Here is a 15,649-nt window from a genome sequence, read left to right as displayed (position 1 = left end):
ATCATAATCATCATTTATTCCCTCTCCATGTGCGGTTGTGTGTGATCCTCCTCCAGTTTTTCCTTTCCATCCAAAAATGTTTATATACGTGATGCCAGTTTACACAATTTCAAGATCCTTGAAAATAGGCTTCTCCCTAACATTATGAAGTTTTCCTCTTGTTCTCTTCCTAGGAACACTGCCGTCGAAGTATGCCCCAGGAGTCTTGTCAGAATCCATTCTTTTCAAGTGACCATACCTTTGCTATCTTGTTTACTTCTAGGCTTTCCAGCAAGCATCTTTCTAATCCAGGCTGCTGTCAGATTTCCACGCTGTTGCCTTAAGTTGACTCTTGATCTGTTGCTGCTTCCAGACCATATGTCAATATATGTACCAGATATATTTTGTACAAGCTGATCTTGAAAATTAACAGAAATGTTTTATCCCAAATTATTTGATGTGCAGAGTGATAGAACGTGGAAACTTTTTGTATTCTGTTGCTAATCTCTTGCTGTATGGCATTGTTGAAGATAGAACACTTCCTAAGTACTGAAAGTTATCCACAATAGTCATCTCCCCATCTCCAATTCTTAGACAAATAGTTGAAGAGTTTGTACTCATCACGAAGCCAACTGTCTTGGTTTTGCTGATTTTAAGACCTAATGTTGTAGAAGCTTCATGTCAAAGATCTAGTCTAGCTTGTACTTCTACTTCTGTCTCACTCCATAACATTGAATCAACAGCAAAAGCCAGAGAATTAGTTGTTGGATCCTTTCTTTTAACTGCCGAGAAAACATTTGTTGTGCTTGAAATGCACCTCACATCAGTCTGCCATAACTGTGCAACGACACTTCAGGACGAAGTACCACAGAGATCCATCAACTGCTAACTCAATTCGGCAATGGTATGTGCAGTTTAAAGCTTCAAAATGCCTCTGTAAGGGCAAATCAGCCTGCAGTGACTGAAGAAACAGTTGATTGCATGCTGGCCAGTTTAACGCATAGCCCACAGAAGTCAACGGAGGAGGAAGCAGCGAGCTGAACATACCACAGCTGACCGTTTGGAAAATCTTACAGAAACGACAAATGCAGAAGCCTTACTGGTTACAATTGCTACAAGCCCTGACTCCTGATGATAAAGTCAAACGCCTTGAATTATTGGCGTGGTTGCAACAGTGTATGGGAGATGATGAGTTTAGTACGAAAATTTGTCTTCAGTAATGAAGCAACATTTTTTGTTAATGGTGCTGTGAACAGACACAATGTGCGAATATGGGGGTAGAGAATCCTCATGCTATCGTGCAGCACATTCGATATTCACTGAAAGTTAACGTGTTTTGTGCAGTCTCACGGTTTAAAGTGTACGGCCCCTTTATCTTCTTCAAAAAATACATCACAGGACATGTGTATCTGGACATGCTGGAAAATTGGCTCATGCCGCAACTGGAGGACAGTGCGGACTTCATCTTCCAAGAGGATGGCACTCCACCCCTATTTCTTTTCCTGTTGGCTTAAATGTTTGCAATCTCTGCATGTAATCACAAAAGGCATTCTCTCAGTAGATTTTATTCCCTTTCTTTTTGGTGACCGGGCAGAGAAGCACATCTATCAAGGGAGAAATTTTGTGATAGGTTATTGAAGGTGATGATCTATTTGGAGTGGTTATATAAATACTTTCAGCTACAGTGTCGGGGATATCATCCAAATAGGACACACCATGTCAACGAGCACTTCATCCCCATTCTTTAAGTCATTTCCTCCCTATCAGTTCTGAATGTCTGGTAATACAGAACACTTTATAAATTTCAAATTGTTTTCTTACCCGGTCGGTTTCCTTTGCAATAGCTTCCTTATTCACGTCATAAAACTTAAAGGATTTTAGGTCAACCGATGCTTTGAAACGTTGTTCACTAGGAATTAGTTGGTTGTCTGATTTCTTCATGTTCACAATTTAACTTTCTAAACGAACATGTTTTTTCCCCCAGACATTTGCTGTAGTCATCCACATCAGCGAAATAGTAAAGTAGGGCAAGATATAAAGATCTTAAAACAACTAATACATTGAACACAGGCACCTGCAGACACATCTGATAGCACAATATGATAGCAATCCACCTGTTGATGAAAGAGTGTACCACTACAGCTCCAATGGTAAAGCATCCTTGAATTCAAACCCTCATTATTGTAGAAGTGTTCGTCGTGAACTGTCAAGATTTTCTTCTGAAGACGTGGAGCAAAGTTCTCTGTGAATTTCACCTTGTTTTCTTGACACGGCATATGCCCAAAAGCCCATATCATGTCTATAAGTGGAACTTGCTTATTTCTGTGGTCTGAAAGGTGTAAGAAAAGGTCAGGACAAATTGACTTAAAAACAGTAAATTTGTGATCTGAATAATGGTAAGGCTGTTAGATATTCTTTGCCTTTAAAAATGAGATATAAAAAAGTGAGTGAGCCATTGAAGGACCAAAGGCAATCATGTGGGAGCATTGATTTCTTTAACTGCCCTCCTTAGCAGAATATCTATATCGTCCAGAGAGCTATTTTTTGATCTTTGTCAGTCGTTAACATTGTAAGGGATATTCAAGACTGGGCCATGCATACTGCTTAATAATAGACATCTTGTGATCAGGTTTCAGCAATAGAGATTCGCATACTTAGGTCAGCTATTATTATTACCTCATCAAAAATGATCTCGACATTAAAATTCATATTTCTGTAAAAAATATTTTCACCGCCTTGTCAATACTTTATACATTTTATTTTATTTTATTACCGTACATGTTTCGAGAGCCACCGCTCTCTTCTTCAGCGGTGCCAAACATTAATTGATCCTTGGACTATGGTACAGTGGTATAATATAACAAGTATATATGAATTTTTGAAAACTGTTACAACAATTTCTCTTAGTTTCACCTTTCCTATTTACTATGTCATTTGTTGCAGATTTTACTGGAATTTTCCTAAATAATGAAATCTATTAAATTAATCTCTATATGTTAATTTATGTCCTTATTTACATCTGAAAGAATAAATATTTCTTCTTGTCTAAATTTAACGTTTACTTGTCATTTAGTGGAAATCCTTAAATAAATCAGTTTGTAAAATAATAGATAACATCTATAAAATAGTCCTTATCCTAAAATCGTAAAATCATAAATAATAAATATCAATTCATAAAATAATAAATAACATCTATAAAATTAGTTATCCTGTAAAATGTTTCTGCTCTCTTCTTTCTTCTTAAAGTCTGCTATAATTTTCTAGACCTCTCATAAATCAGAATATCTTCTCTTAATCTCGTCCAATTCTTCATTCCATCCATTTATCCAAAAATTAAAATGATGTGATATTGGTCTGAACCCAAACAATATGTCCTCCTTCCTTCCTTGTTGTCAATCTGCTACTCTGCTACTGGTTACACGATGACCATGCTGGTCGCTTTCTAACCGTCAAACTCTTCAGCTCGACTGGTTGCCAAAATTTAACTTTGACCGAAGTATTCATGTACTAGTTTGAATAAACAAATGAGTTCTGCTCTCTGCTGTCAGTGACCTTGTTAGGCTCGCTGCTACCTGTCGCTGTGCTGCCGGTTATTTTTTTACAGAAATTTGAATGTAAGTCAATACGGACCAACATGGTGAAAATAATCAATTCATTAAAATTCATGCCCAAATATTTTATGCATTCTTTGCCCTATGTCAGTGATTTTATGATGGGCCCATTTATTGTTGTAATATTGTCGGGTGATGAGATCCTTCTGCAATGAAAATGTTTTTACTTTTAGTTGGATTAATCCTTGCGGCCAAATGTTGTAAGAGAACCTTCAGCTTGTAATATGTCCACCTACCTATTCTCAGCACATCTATTTCTATTATGGTTATATCACCTGCACAGGCCAATCATGATGTTTCAGTCAAACCATTAATTAAGGAGAAGTCATGATCTGAAAGTTTTTAGAGTATTATCAACTGCCAAGTTGAACAGACAGGGGGATATTGTACTATGCTGAGGAACACCTTTCTTCAATGATTTGGTCTTTGTCTTGTTTCAGCACGCCCTGTGTGTGTGTGGGATGTATACGAAGAATATACCCATGGTATCCCCTGCCTGTCGTAAGAGGCAAATAAAAGGGGCGACTGAGGGATGATGGAATTGAAACCATGATATTACTTTTGATTAGTACCATTACATGAGAAGCACAATGGTTCGACATTCTTGCTATTAGTACCATTATGTGAGGAACACCATGGGTCTGGACATTACTTGTGATTAGTACCATCGTGTTTATCCCACCAGGGTCGGTGGGGGGGGGGTAGCGGGCGCGCTAGACTACATACATTAATGTCAATGCATGAGAAGGTGCTGGGCATTGCACTAAATTGTATATGTTGTTCTGTATTCAGAATTGTTCTGCACTACCTATGATTAATACCACGGACCTATGTTTCTTGTGATTAGTACCACTGTGAGGAACACCATGGGTGTGTGTTGCCTGTGAGTAGTACCATTATGTGAGGAACACCATGGTTCTGTGTTGCCTGTGGGTGGTACCATAATGTGTGATACACCATGAGCCTACATTACCTGTGATTAGAACTGCCATGTGAGGAACACTATGAGTTTACATTACCTGCTATTTGTACCAGTATATGAGGAACACCATGGTTGTGCTTTACCAGTAATTAGTACGATTATGAGGGACTGGTGATCTGGATTTTAGAACCCTTTGGACATCAAGCATCATTTCAGAAAATAAGGCATTTTGAATTGGATCCACTGATTGTTTTGGATTCATGGTCATTCATCATCATTCGTTTTAAATTCTAGTCAGGGGATACATTTTGAAGTTTTAATTATCGTTTCATTTCGTTGCACCTCGGACCCTTAGGGGCTGAAGACCTATTTATTAGGCCCTTTTAAACAACAAACGTTATCATCTTGTTTAAGTCAGTCTTAGTTGGAATACAATTATCAGTCAGTAGGTTTATCACTAGTGATCTAAAATTGTCAGGCATTTCTCACAAATTAAAAGTCTTTCCACTGTGCTCACAACCAATTGAATTGAAGGCCTTACTAATATCTAAGAATGTAACACAGCAGTTTTATTTCAATGATTTAGCCATTTTGTGAAAACCTTTGATCAACAAGGTGTTAATGTTGATACCCAATGAGTAAACAAAACCACTCCAACATGAAGAATCTATAAAATTTTGGACGATTTTGTCCAAAACTTGTTTGATAATTCTTCTGATGATAGAGAAGATTGTTATGGGCATTCAGTTCTTAAAGCTGTTCAGATCTCCACCTTTGAAAATTAGAATTGTTTTCCCTTTCCTAATTTTTTTTAGGAGCAATGCCAAATCAAATCATTGTAGTCTCCAGCAAAGCTACAGAGTTGCTTGCTTTTATGTGTTTGAAAACTTAACAGTCACCTTGTCTGAGCTGGGAGTTGATCTAGCCGAATACTGGAAATGGTTATATTTAAGTCATCCTCAGTTTTCTTCATGTTGAGAATAATTGAGAGAAATTTTATCTTCAGCATCTGAAAGTGTCAAGTCATTGGCAGTACTAAATATTCCTGTAAAATATTCCTCAATTTAATTTATGGGAACTGGGTATCAAGCTGTGATCCACTGTTCATAACCTACCTGTAATTGTAACAGTTGTATTGAGCTACATCATATCCATATTGTTGTTTTTAGTGCTACCATTTACTTCAGTTCTGTGTACAAGATTATTTTCTTGAAGGAAACGCCTAACTGGCCAGAATAAATGCAGTTAACATTTTGTGCTCATATCATGAACAGACTTTTTTGAGCAAAAGGTCCCATAGTAATAAAATTTTATATTGCAAATATAGAAGGTACAATTTCCTGTTAGGTAATATGAACTGCAGTACTTGACTATGGACAGATTTAAACACGAGGGATGGTGGGTTCAAACTAAACTGCCAGGAACCCTGAAGGTAACAATTATTCACCATACACAATATTTTAGTTCCAAGATCAAACCTGAAAAAGTTCCACGATTGTAAGGTGATAATTAAGGAATTTGGTAATCACTCTTTCTACATGATACGTTTTTATTAGCATATTGTCTTACAAGATGAGTCTTCAAATGACCAACGCAACGAAACTTCATGTAACGCATATCACATTGATATTTCTTCACATCAGAATGAACGATTAGATGTTGATTAAGGTGTACTTTTAGGTTGAATGTCCTTCCACAAATGGAACAAGCATGTTCACGCTCTCCTGTGTGCGAAAGAACGTGATATTTCAGGTGATGCTTTCGGCCAAATATTTTCCTGCTGTGGGACCATCAAAGATTTTTTGGAACACCCATCACAGAGTTCCGAGATCATTTTTCGTTATCATTTTACGTGCAAACATGGCCTGTTAGGTTGGATCTATGAGTGAAATACTTTTTGCAGTACAGACATCCGTGAGCCTCCTCTCCTAAGTGCACAGTATAGTGCTTTTCCAAGTTTGATTTATGAGAGAAATCACATGAACTTGATCTACCTGTGTATTTCTTCATCTGAATGTGACTATGGAGATGAATTTCACGTGTTTTCATATCTGCAAAATGTCTACAACTCAGATTACAGTACATAGTTGACCCATATATTCCTTGATGTGTTTCTCCCTCGTGTGTAGTTTCTGCTTAGAGTGGGCATCTGCATGTCTTATGATAAGAAAATCCTTGAGAAAATCGCTTATGACAAATGTTACAATTGAAGTCTTTCCGCTGATCATGTATCTGTAAATATCTATTGAGAGATGATTTGCTTGAGAACTTTTACTACATATGGAACACTTGAACTGCTTATCTCCGTGTATTATTATATCCTCAGGTTCTCCCGAGTCAGCATATCTGTAAAGATATCTGAAATTATATGGAAAAATGAAATACCAGAAATATAACCTTTATTCTAAAGTTTTAAACTAATCTTTAATATAGTAGATAGACCTATTCAAGCCCACACCTTCTTTCACCTCTCTTCGTTCCACGGATAAACCAATAATAATAATAATAATAATAATGGTGCATGGCATGTATATGGGTTTAGTGGTGACCTAATGAGGTTAAAATGAATGGCGAAGTCATCATAAACCCCAGTCCCCAAGCCAGGGGAATTAACAGTACGAGTGGGTTGATTCTGAGAGCTGAACCAGGGTCATCGTCCAAAGGCAAGCATTCTATCCATTTGGACACGAAGCCGGACTTTAATTTGCTAAAGCTTGGGCCACGATATCCATTGATCAGGTGTTGTGTATTGACATTTGTAGCAGAGGCCTGGGCAGTAGCTTGTGAAGCAGGCTTCTGCGTTGGCTATTGGCTGTAGCTCAAAACTCTTAAAAGGCTTGACATTCACTAAACCAACCATCGAAAAGCGGTAACGTAAATCTAGTGGTAGCCCACGTCTTGGACTCAGCATACGCCACTGCCATCAACACAGCAATTAAAACTGGGAGGGCTTTTCTTATTGATGGAAACTCAAAGCCTGACTCATGTTTACCATCATACAGTTGTCTGCTGTCCATCTCACAACATTATCTAGGTCAGTCGCTCACAATCCTCTAACTTATTTGAAACAGTATAACATTACCCACAAGAAAAGGCTCATCTGTGATTCCAGTTCTTCTCATACGATTTATATACATAAGAAAAAATAAAAGGTCCTATAATACTGCCATGTTGAAAGGCATATGTGATTTGCTGTTTCAACATTGGTTGTTCCCTCTCCTATTCCTTCCCCTCCCAAGCGTAGTCTTGGTGGCTGGTTGTGTCCACTGTTTGATTCTCATTATTCATTTTAGTTCTATCGGATCATCTACTTTGGGATTCCTTTCGAACCCGAGGCTGCTGGGCTGCGAGTATCGGAGTGTAAGTCGTGAGTGTATGTTGCATGTGTATATTGAGTGAAAGCTTGTGGCAGTGAACGGGTGTGTAATTGGGTAAGAGTTTTGCTTCTGTGTGTGTTGTGCTGTGTGGATATGCCGGGTTCGTAGTCCAGGGGCCTCTGAGCCATTTGAAGGCCTTTTCATTTCCGTAATATGTTGTATTTCTTTAATGTTACATTCTGGTAATACTTGTATTTCTTTATATTACCTGTTGGTAATAGATCTTCTGTTCTCTGTTGAATGTACAAGGCCAATGGAAGTTTATTGGTTTATTATTGGAAGGGTGCTTCAGTTATGATATTGTAAATATTTGTTACCTTTGAATAAATGACGGATGAATTTATGGATGGAAAACTCCCTAACCTCGGTCCACCTCACTTTCCCTCTTGGTATGTTCCCTTTTCCTCGGCCCTAACGCTAGCACCTTCTCATCTTGCAGCAAAATACAGTAATTATGCGGATAGTTCAGTGATTCATTTTTGTTTAGAGTATTATTATTATTTCTGTATGAAAGACGAAAAGCAGAAATAAACAGTATGTTGTATGTTTTTTAACTATTAAAGATAGGCTTAATATTGCGTGAATAGTTTAGTGCTTTATTGTGATGTGTGAATAAATATCTTTCAGTTCGGTATTTTCAGTCATTGTTATCAATCTCGTTAATATTATCATACACCTGTATTAGATTTGCCGACGACATTGCACTTCTGGCTGACAATGAGAACAACATGCAAATCATGCTCAACAAATTAACATCCATCTTGAAAGATTTCCAACTTAACATTAATGTAAATAAAACTAATGTTATGGTTGTAAGCAAGTCTAAAATGAAGTAAGAGGGACATCTCAGAATTAGAAATATTTTAATAAAACAGTGCACAAGTTCTGCTACTTAGGAACAGTTATTACCGATGACAACAGATGCACTGTGGAAATAAAAAGAAGAATTTCCCTGTGTAAGAAAGCCTTTGAGGAGAAGAAGCAGCTCTTAATAAATCCTTAGATACTGAACAAAAGAAATTGTTTATCAAAACATTCATTTGGAGTGTGTTACTGTATGGCTGCAAAGGATGGACTCTCTTGAAGGAGGACGTGAAACGACTAGAGACAGTGGAAATGTGGCTATGGAGGAAGATGACAAGAACTAGCTGGATTGAGAAGAAAACGAATGAAGCAGTACTTAGAGAAATAAACACCCAGTGACATTTAATAACAACGATAAAAAGGAGAAAACCACCAGTTTTTGGTCACATTCTCCGGCACAATGACTTCATAAAGAACTTGTTCGAAGGCAAGATGATGGGAAAGAAAGGCAGAGGGAAATCATGGAAGAGGTAGTTGAGATAATGGGATGCCAAGGTTATGGAGAGATGAAAACGATCGCAGAGAGAAGAGGTCAGTGGTTGCAGTGACAAGGCAAAGCCTTTAGATAATGACGATGATGAATATTGTCATGTCATCTACATCCAAAAGTGATCGTAATAAGCACTATGCATTGTGTATTGATGCTCGATACGCCATCTGGAAATAACAGATTCCACTTACTCTCTTTTCAACAGAATGCGTCAGCTACTGAATAAAATGTCAAATATGGACCTGCTACCTGGGTGATAATCCTAAATGCAGATCAATGTTAACTGATTGGTACGGTGCCTGATATTTTAATTCTATTTAAAAGTGTACGGAGAACAATATTTGACGAGAAGAGACCTAAATTGAATACATACTTAATCTTGTACATCTTTACATACCTACATAAATACATTACCAATATAGACTGTTATGCCTTTCAGCGTTCAGTGTGCAAGCCTCTGAGAATTAACTAAAAGACGCCACAATCCTCTATTTACAACCAGTGCTGTGGCCTCATTTACTTCTATACCTCTTATCTTTAAATCGTTAGAAACTGAGTCTAACCATTGTCGTCTTGGTCTACCTCTACTTCTCTTACCCTCCATAACAGAGTTCATTATTCTCCTGGGTAACCTATCCTCCTCCATTCGTCTCACATGACCCCACCACCGAAGCCGGTTTATGCGTACAGCTTCATCCATAGAGTTCATTCCTAAATTAGCCTTTATCTCCTCATTCCGAGTACCCTTCTGTCATTGTTCCCACCTGTTTGTACCAGCAATCATTCTCGCTACTTTCATGCCTGTTACTTCTAACTTATAAGATATCCTGAGATCACCCAGCTTTCACTCCCGTACTCGTGCGATAAGGGTCGCGCAGCTGTGAGCTTGCATTCTGGAGATAGTGGGCCGATTGCAGAAACGGTGTTTAGACGATGTCTACGATTAAACAATGCCTAAGTACGGGTGCCGCATTGCAGAGACGTTATTTATCACTTGGACACTGTCTAAAACCGATGTTCAACCGGTCATGTTTAAACACTGCCGAGACCACTGTTTAACCTCAAATGAGAGGAGTGAATGACAATCAGAGGTTATGTACGATGAAACATGTAATTTGTATTATCATGTTGAGACGATTCCGGGTAGAAAGGTTAGTCCGACGGCCTCTTTGTGGGTCGTCCGCTGCGAAACTGCAGCAATTCATTTTATATGTACGGGGAGGTATAGCTTAAAATACGATTTCGTTTGTTTCTTGAGACTGACGAAGGGACAGTCCAGTAAATGTCAACTTTAATAAAATTCTTGGCACTTCGACTACATACTGTCCCCTTCTCCGGGGTCGCTCAGTCGGCAAAACGAGAGTCCCAAAAGGGTGGACCGTTCGCAGGGCCGATTTTGCTATTAAGGGACAATTTCATAGAGTTTATATTTTCAGGACCCTTGGTGACTGGATAGGTGACACAATATAAATGAAAATCAGGGCAAATAACAACAACGTTTATTAAAACATAACGGAAACTCAGTCTGGACAAATGCATGAAAGAAAAAAAAAATTTTTAAATACAATGTGACTTTGCAACAAAAGAAATATCTCAATCTTTAATGGCTTGTGAATAAATGAACACGACTATACGTCCTCGCATGCTTCTGGAGTTAGATTCCATTGCTTCTTCAATGAAACTCCACCCAGTATTTTACTCTGCAACATCGAATGAACCACAAAATTAGCAAAGCTGTCATTTCCCGTTATAACTCATGTTTAGTCATTTACAGGTAAAATAATTTCATACATTTTGAAGAAAAATTACTATTAGCTCAGCATTTACTTGTTCGAGGAAATCTCTTGAAAATTCATTCACTCTACTTGTGAAAATCCTCTAACTCATCTTGTCATCATAAAATTCCTTTACAATTTCATTTTAGTGTTGGGAAATATTTTTACAATTTCTTTGGCATAACTCCCTCTCTCTCGTAGACTACGCTTGACTGTATTCTTTCCTTACTCTATTTAACTTTTCTAAATTACCTAGCATTTCATGGATGGATAGAGCATCATGAGATCCTACACGGAATCAACAACAACAACAACAATGCTTCACAGTCACCAAAAAAAAATATACAAGATAAGTTTCCTTGGAATGATATAAGTAAATGACATCAAACAACCCAATTCTACCAACTGGTTAAGTAAATTTTTATCACACAATGAATCTGTAATATTTATTATTATTATTATCATCCAGTCATTTATCTCGTCTTTCCCTTGAGTTTTATTGAAGATCCTTACAATCATCTGACCAGAATAAAAACTCGCTCATGACTGTAGTTATGATGATACAGAAAGCCAAATTTCTCTCTCGAAGAATAACTATCACCATCATCAGTGATAAGAGCTCACGAGCCTCGAAAACATCTAATAACGATTAAGTCATGTATTATTCATTTCAGTTGTTGAGCCAGAAATAGACCTATTATTAGTCACTAAATTCGTACATCCTCATAAATCATTATCGCCATAATCATTCATTACAATCACTGTGACTCATAATACCTTTTAGGCCCGACATGCACCCTAGTAGTCCCATGTCGTCCATTAATGGCGAACTCCATTATCACAATGACCATACAAGTTTAATCTCAACAACTTTTACATTATCCGACCTTTACTATTATTAGCATTATTATTATTATTATCCTATAATGGCTCCTAGATCGTTCTCTCGAAGAATATTTCTCACATTCGTCGTTCACTTTCCCTTCTACCATCAATCACTACACATGACTAACAGGGTTTTAAAACTACGATTTAATTATAGTGTACTCCTACATCTAATCATATCTTCATTTACTATTTTTATGAGTTTAATTTATTCTTATTATTATTATTATTATTATTACCATGATTGTTAGTAGGCCTTACTCCCTTAAAGTCACTTTCGAAGATCATAATCACTCACTCTTGTCGACTCAAGAACAACTGGGATTATTCATCATCACGTCCAAAATAAAACTATCATTATTCCAAGGAAATGCAAAGATAGAACAATATTGAAATCACAAATCAACGAAGTAAGGAACGCTCTCCCATCACCATTAAATACAAATTACTAAGGAAACTACTTTACTCTACGCAAGAATACAATCTAGTCATCTACTAAAAGAGAAGAAATTTTACAAGGGTACTCATATTTCCGGTGAGAATCCTTGGCGTCGGGATGCTGCTCCAGGCGACGATATCTCTTGCCTCATCTATGGTGGTTTACGGATGTACAAAGTCATCGCGTTGGCGTGCACTCTGGAATTTAGTTCCACATGACTGTAGCTCTATTCAGCGTCTTCCTTTTATTCCAGCAAAGTCCCAGAAAATCTCTCGATTTCCCTCTTGATCGCCGCATGTCGACAACTTGGTTTCCTCGGAGATAGCTGAAACTAAAATATTCTATTAGCACAGGGATCCACACTAGCTATAACTCACTAAGTTATTTTCAACACTTAACTTGGCGCAACGATGTACTTCAGGTCCATTATTACTATAAGCTTTGTCTTCTGAACACATTCATTAAGTTACGATGCGCCTTAGGCTGACAAATAATAGGGCTGAATATTATGATGATTAAATAAAGGTTAGATTTCCTCTCGTCTATCCACTTGAGATCGTGACTTCCTTTCATAATGTCCAATGGAACATTCCTAAAGCTTCTATGGCAAGAATCGGCTTTAATGAGCACGCTGACTGTCTGTGGTTTAACATTTTCCACCCGGGAGAATGCATGACTGTAATAAGCTCGCTGGATACTGCGTTGAGCTAACAATGAATTACACTGGCATTCAAGTAATGTAATGATCGTGCCCTACAAGGATTACACTAGTATTCACGTCGTCTGAAAATATTCTTCTTTCCCGTAGAGAATACACGGTTCGACTTCTCGTAAGAAAACCACTGTCCGACGTGCTCTTGGAAAACTGTTCTGGCCGTCGTCTCGTGAAATTTCTCCTGAACTGTTCTGTCGTTCATACACAAGAACTTCCTTCGACTTTTCCAGAACAATCCTAATATTTCCAGCACTTTCCTCAATTTCTATTGGCTGGTAATCGACCTGCGCCATAGCTCGTCCTTGACCGCTACGAGTGGATTTTATGAGAACATTTCTCCTCCCCTCTGTCGTCTGCTGGTGTCATGACGTAACTGCGCTCTGGTCACCCTCGATCAGCTGTTGACCTAGTTTCGGCCGGCTCGCTCTCGCACAACTATGTCACAGCTGGTACACGCGCACTCGTAAGCAATGCTCCGTAATAAATATTCCCAGCTTTCCCAAATTAACTGAGGTACCATTTAGACGGGTACATAATCCCCCTTGGTTGATTTAGGATTTAATTAATAGATTAAATCATAACAACTCAATTCACTTTCTAAATGTACACGGAAAATGTGCACCATAACAGCTCCTTTTCAAGATTAATTTCTAGGATTTCTCCGGGACTGGTGATAGACACGTAAATTCCCAGCATTATAAATAGCTCTAAAGTGTCCATCAAAGCTCTCTACCTGGTATGCGTTGTTCCCCAAGTCTTTAATTACTCTGTAAGGTCCAACATATAAAGGTGCGAACTTCGCGTAGAATTTTTCAACAGGACTTGAAATAGCGGGTTTACGGAGTAATACGTACTCTCCAACATTTAAGGGACGATGAAATCGTTTCTTACGTACTCTCCTCCGTCTTCTGTTGGCATGATCTACAAGGTTTTCTCTCGCTTGGAGAATTACTTCCGCATGAGTAGGACGTCTTTGATCCAGGTGGGGAATTACGTTGTCCCAAGTTCGGACGGGATATTGATTGAAGTGAATGACTGAGGGAATTAATTTCGTCGCCTCATGCACTGTGTTATTTACCACGTCCATCATTATTGGATACCGGAATTGATGGTATATCTCCTTTTCCCTGCAGTTCCTGTAAAAACTGTTGGATATAACGCTAATGGTAGCTCCAGTGTCAACTAAACAGGATACCTTCCTGTCGAATACTCGTGCTGTAATGACAGGTAATTTACCTTTATTCGGGTTGTTGTCCTGGCGTCTTTCTTCCAATAAATCATGCGGTCGTGTGAGCCATGAATCCACCTGAATTATCTCAAAGCAGTCCCCTTGACCATTCGCCAATATTTCGGGTATTTCTTCATTCAAAAATTGACGTTTTTTTTTTTTTCACCCCTTGACTCATTCCGGGCTGGCAGACGGTCTCCTCCTCTCCTTTCCGTCTTTTTTTTTCTTCCTGAAATGCGAGGGATTCTGCGCCTGTTACGTCGGGATCTGTATTTTGATTCAAAATAGCTCTTCTCCATATTTCACCTCCGTCTGTTTTCTCCTTGAGTTCCCGGACATGTTCTTTGTTTTCATCAACTGTCCCCCTTGGTTGATAAAACCGATAACAATTTCTTCTTTTCTCGGCGGCATATTTTATTCCTCGGGAAGTTCGGCCAAAATATCGATCTCTTCCTCTTGATCCCATCGAATACGGTCGAAATCCATGGAAGCCCCTCTGTAATCTCTGCTCATCCCTTGTTTCACTCCGTTCGGACCTTTCTTTAGTTTGTACCTCTTTATTTTTCTGTGGAACCACCGTCCTTTCTTTCTCAACATAAGTCGAATTGATTTCCTGACTCAAGGCTCGAGTATTACGGGTATGATCCCTAGACGTCATATCTAGCTGTCTTAATACTCTTTCCAGCTCTATAGCTGTTCGGATGTTCGATGCTATTAATATTCTTTGTACGTCCGGCGGTAGCTGTCGAATGATGACTCGGCATAATTCTTCCTCTGGAAGTGGGTCGTCCAATTCTCGAATTTTCCGGATCTGATTTGCGGCAAACTCGGAAAATTTCGTAGGCAGCGTCGAAGCATATCGACGAGCATACCATTCCGTCCTTAAATTGTGCTGAATATCTGTGTTCCAAAATTTATCGAAAAATGCGACTTTAAATCCTTCGAAATCATCGAAACTGTACCGGAATGCCATAAACCACGTGTGAGCTGACGAATCTAGGTATTTTTCCGTCACTCGTAATTGTCGTTCAGGAGGAATGTCATTATCTTTAAAATATTCTTGTAGGTCCTTAATAAAAGTTTTAGGTGTAGGTCCGTTTTGATTGTTGAACTTTCGGGGTTGATTGTCCTGTAGACGTATAATATTCACAATCTGCGGCCTGTTCCCTTTATCGTCCATTTGATTTAAAGATGCGGTATTATTCTTAGCTCGACCGGAAGTTTTTATCTCCTGTGCTGCATTAGGAGTCGAACAAATGAATCCTGCTTTAAACTGTTGCTCCATTTGTGATTGCCTTTCAATTACGGACGTAGTCACAACTCGTGTGCTGTCACTATGCAATCGCAACGTTTGTAGTTCCGTT

This window comes from Anabrus simplex, chromosome 10 (assembly GCF_040414725.1).
Source record: "Anabrus simplex isolate iqAnaSimp1 chromosome 10, ASM4041472v1, whole genome shotgun sequence".
NCBI classification, from domain to species: domain Eukaryota; kingdom Metazoa; phylum Arthropoda; class Insecta; order Orthoptera; family Tettigoniidae; genus Anabrus; species Anabrus simplex.
The sequence above is the reverse complement of the archived record's forward strand: the minus strand, read 5'-3'. Positions refer to the sequence as shown.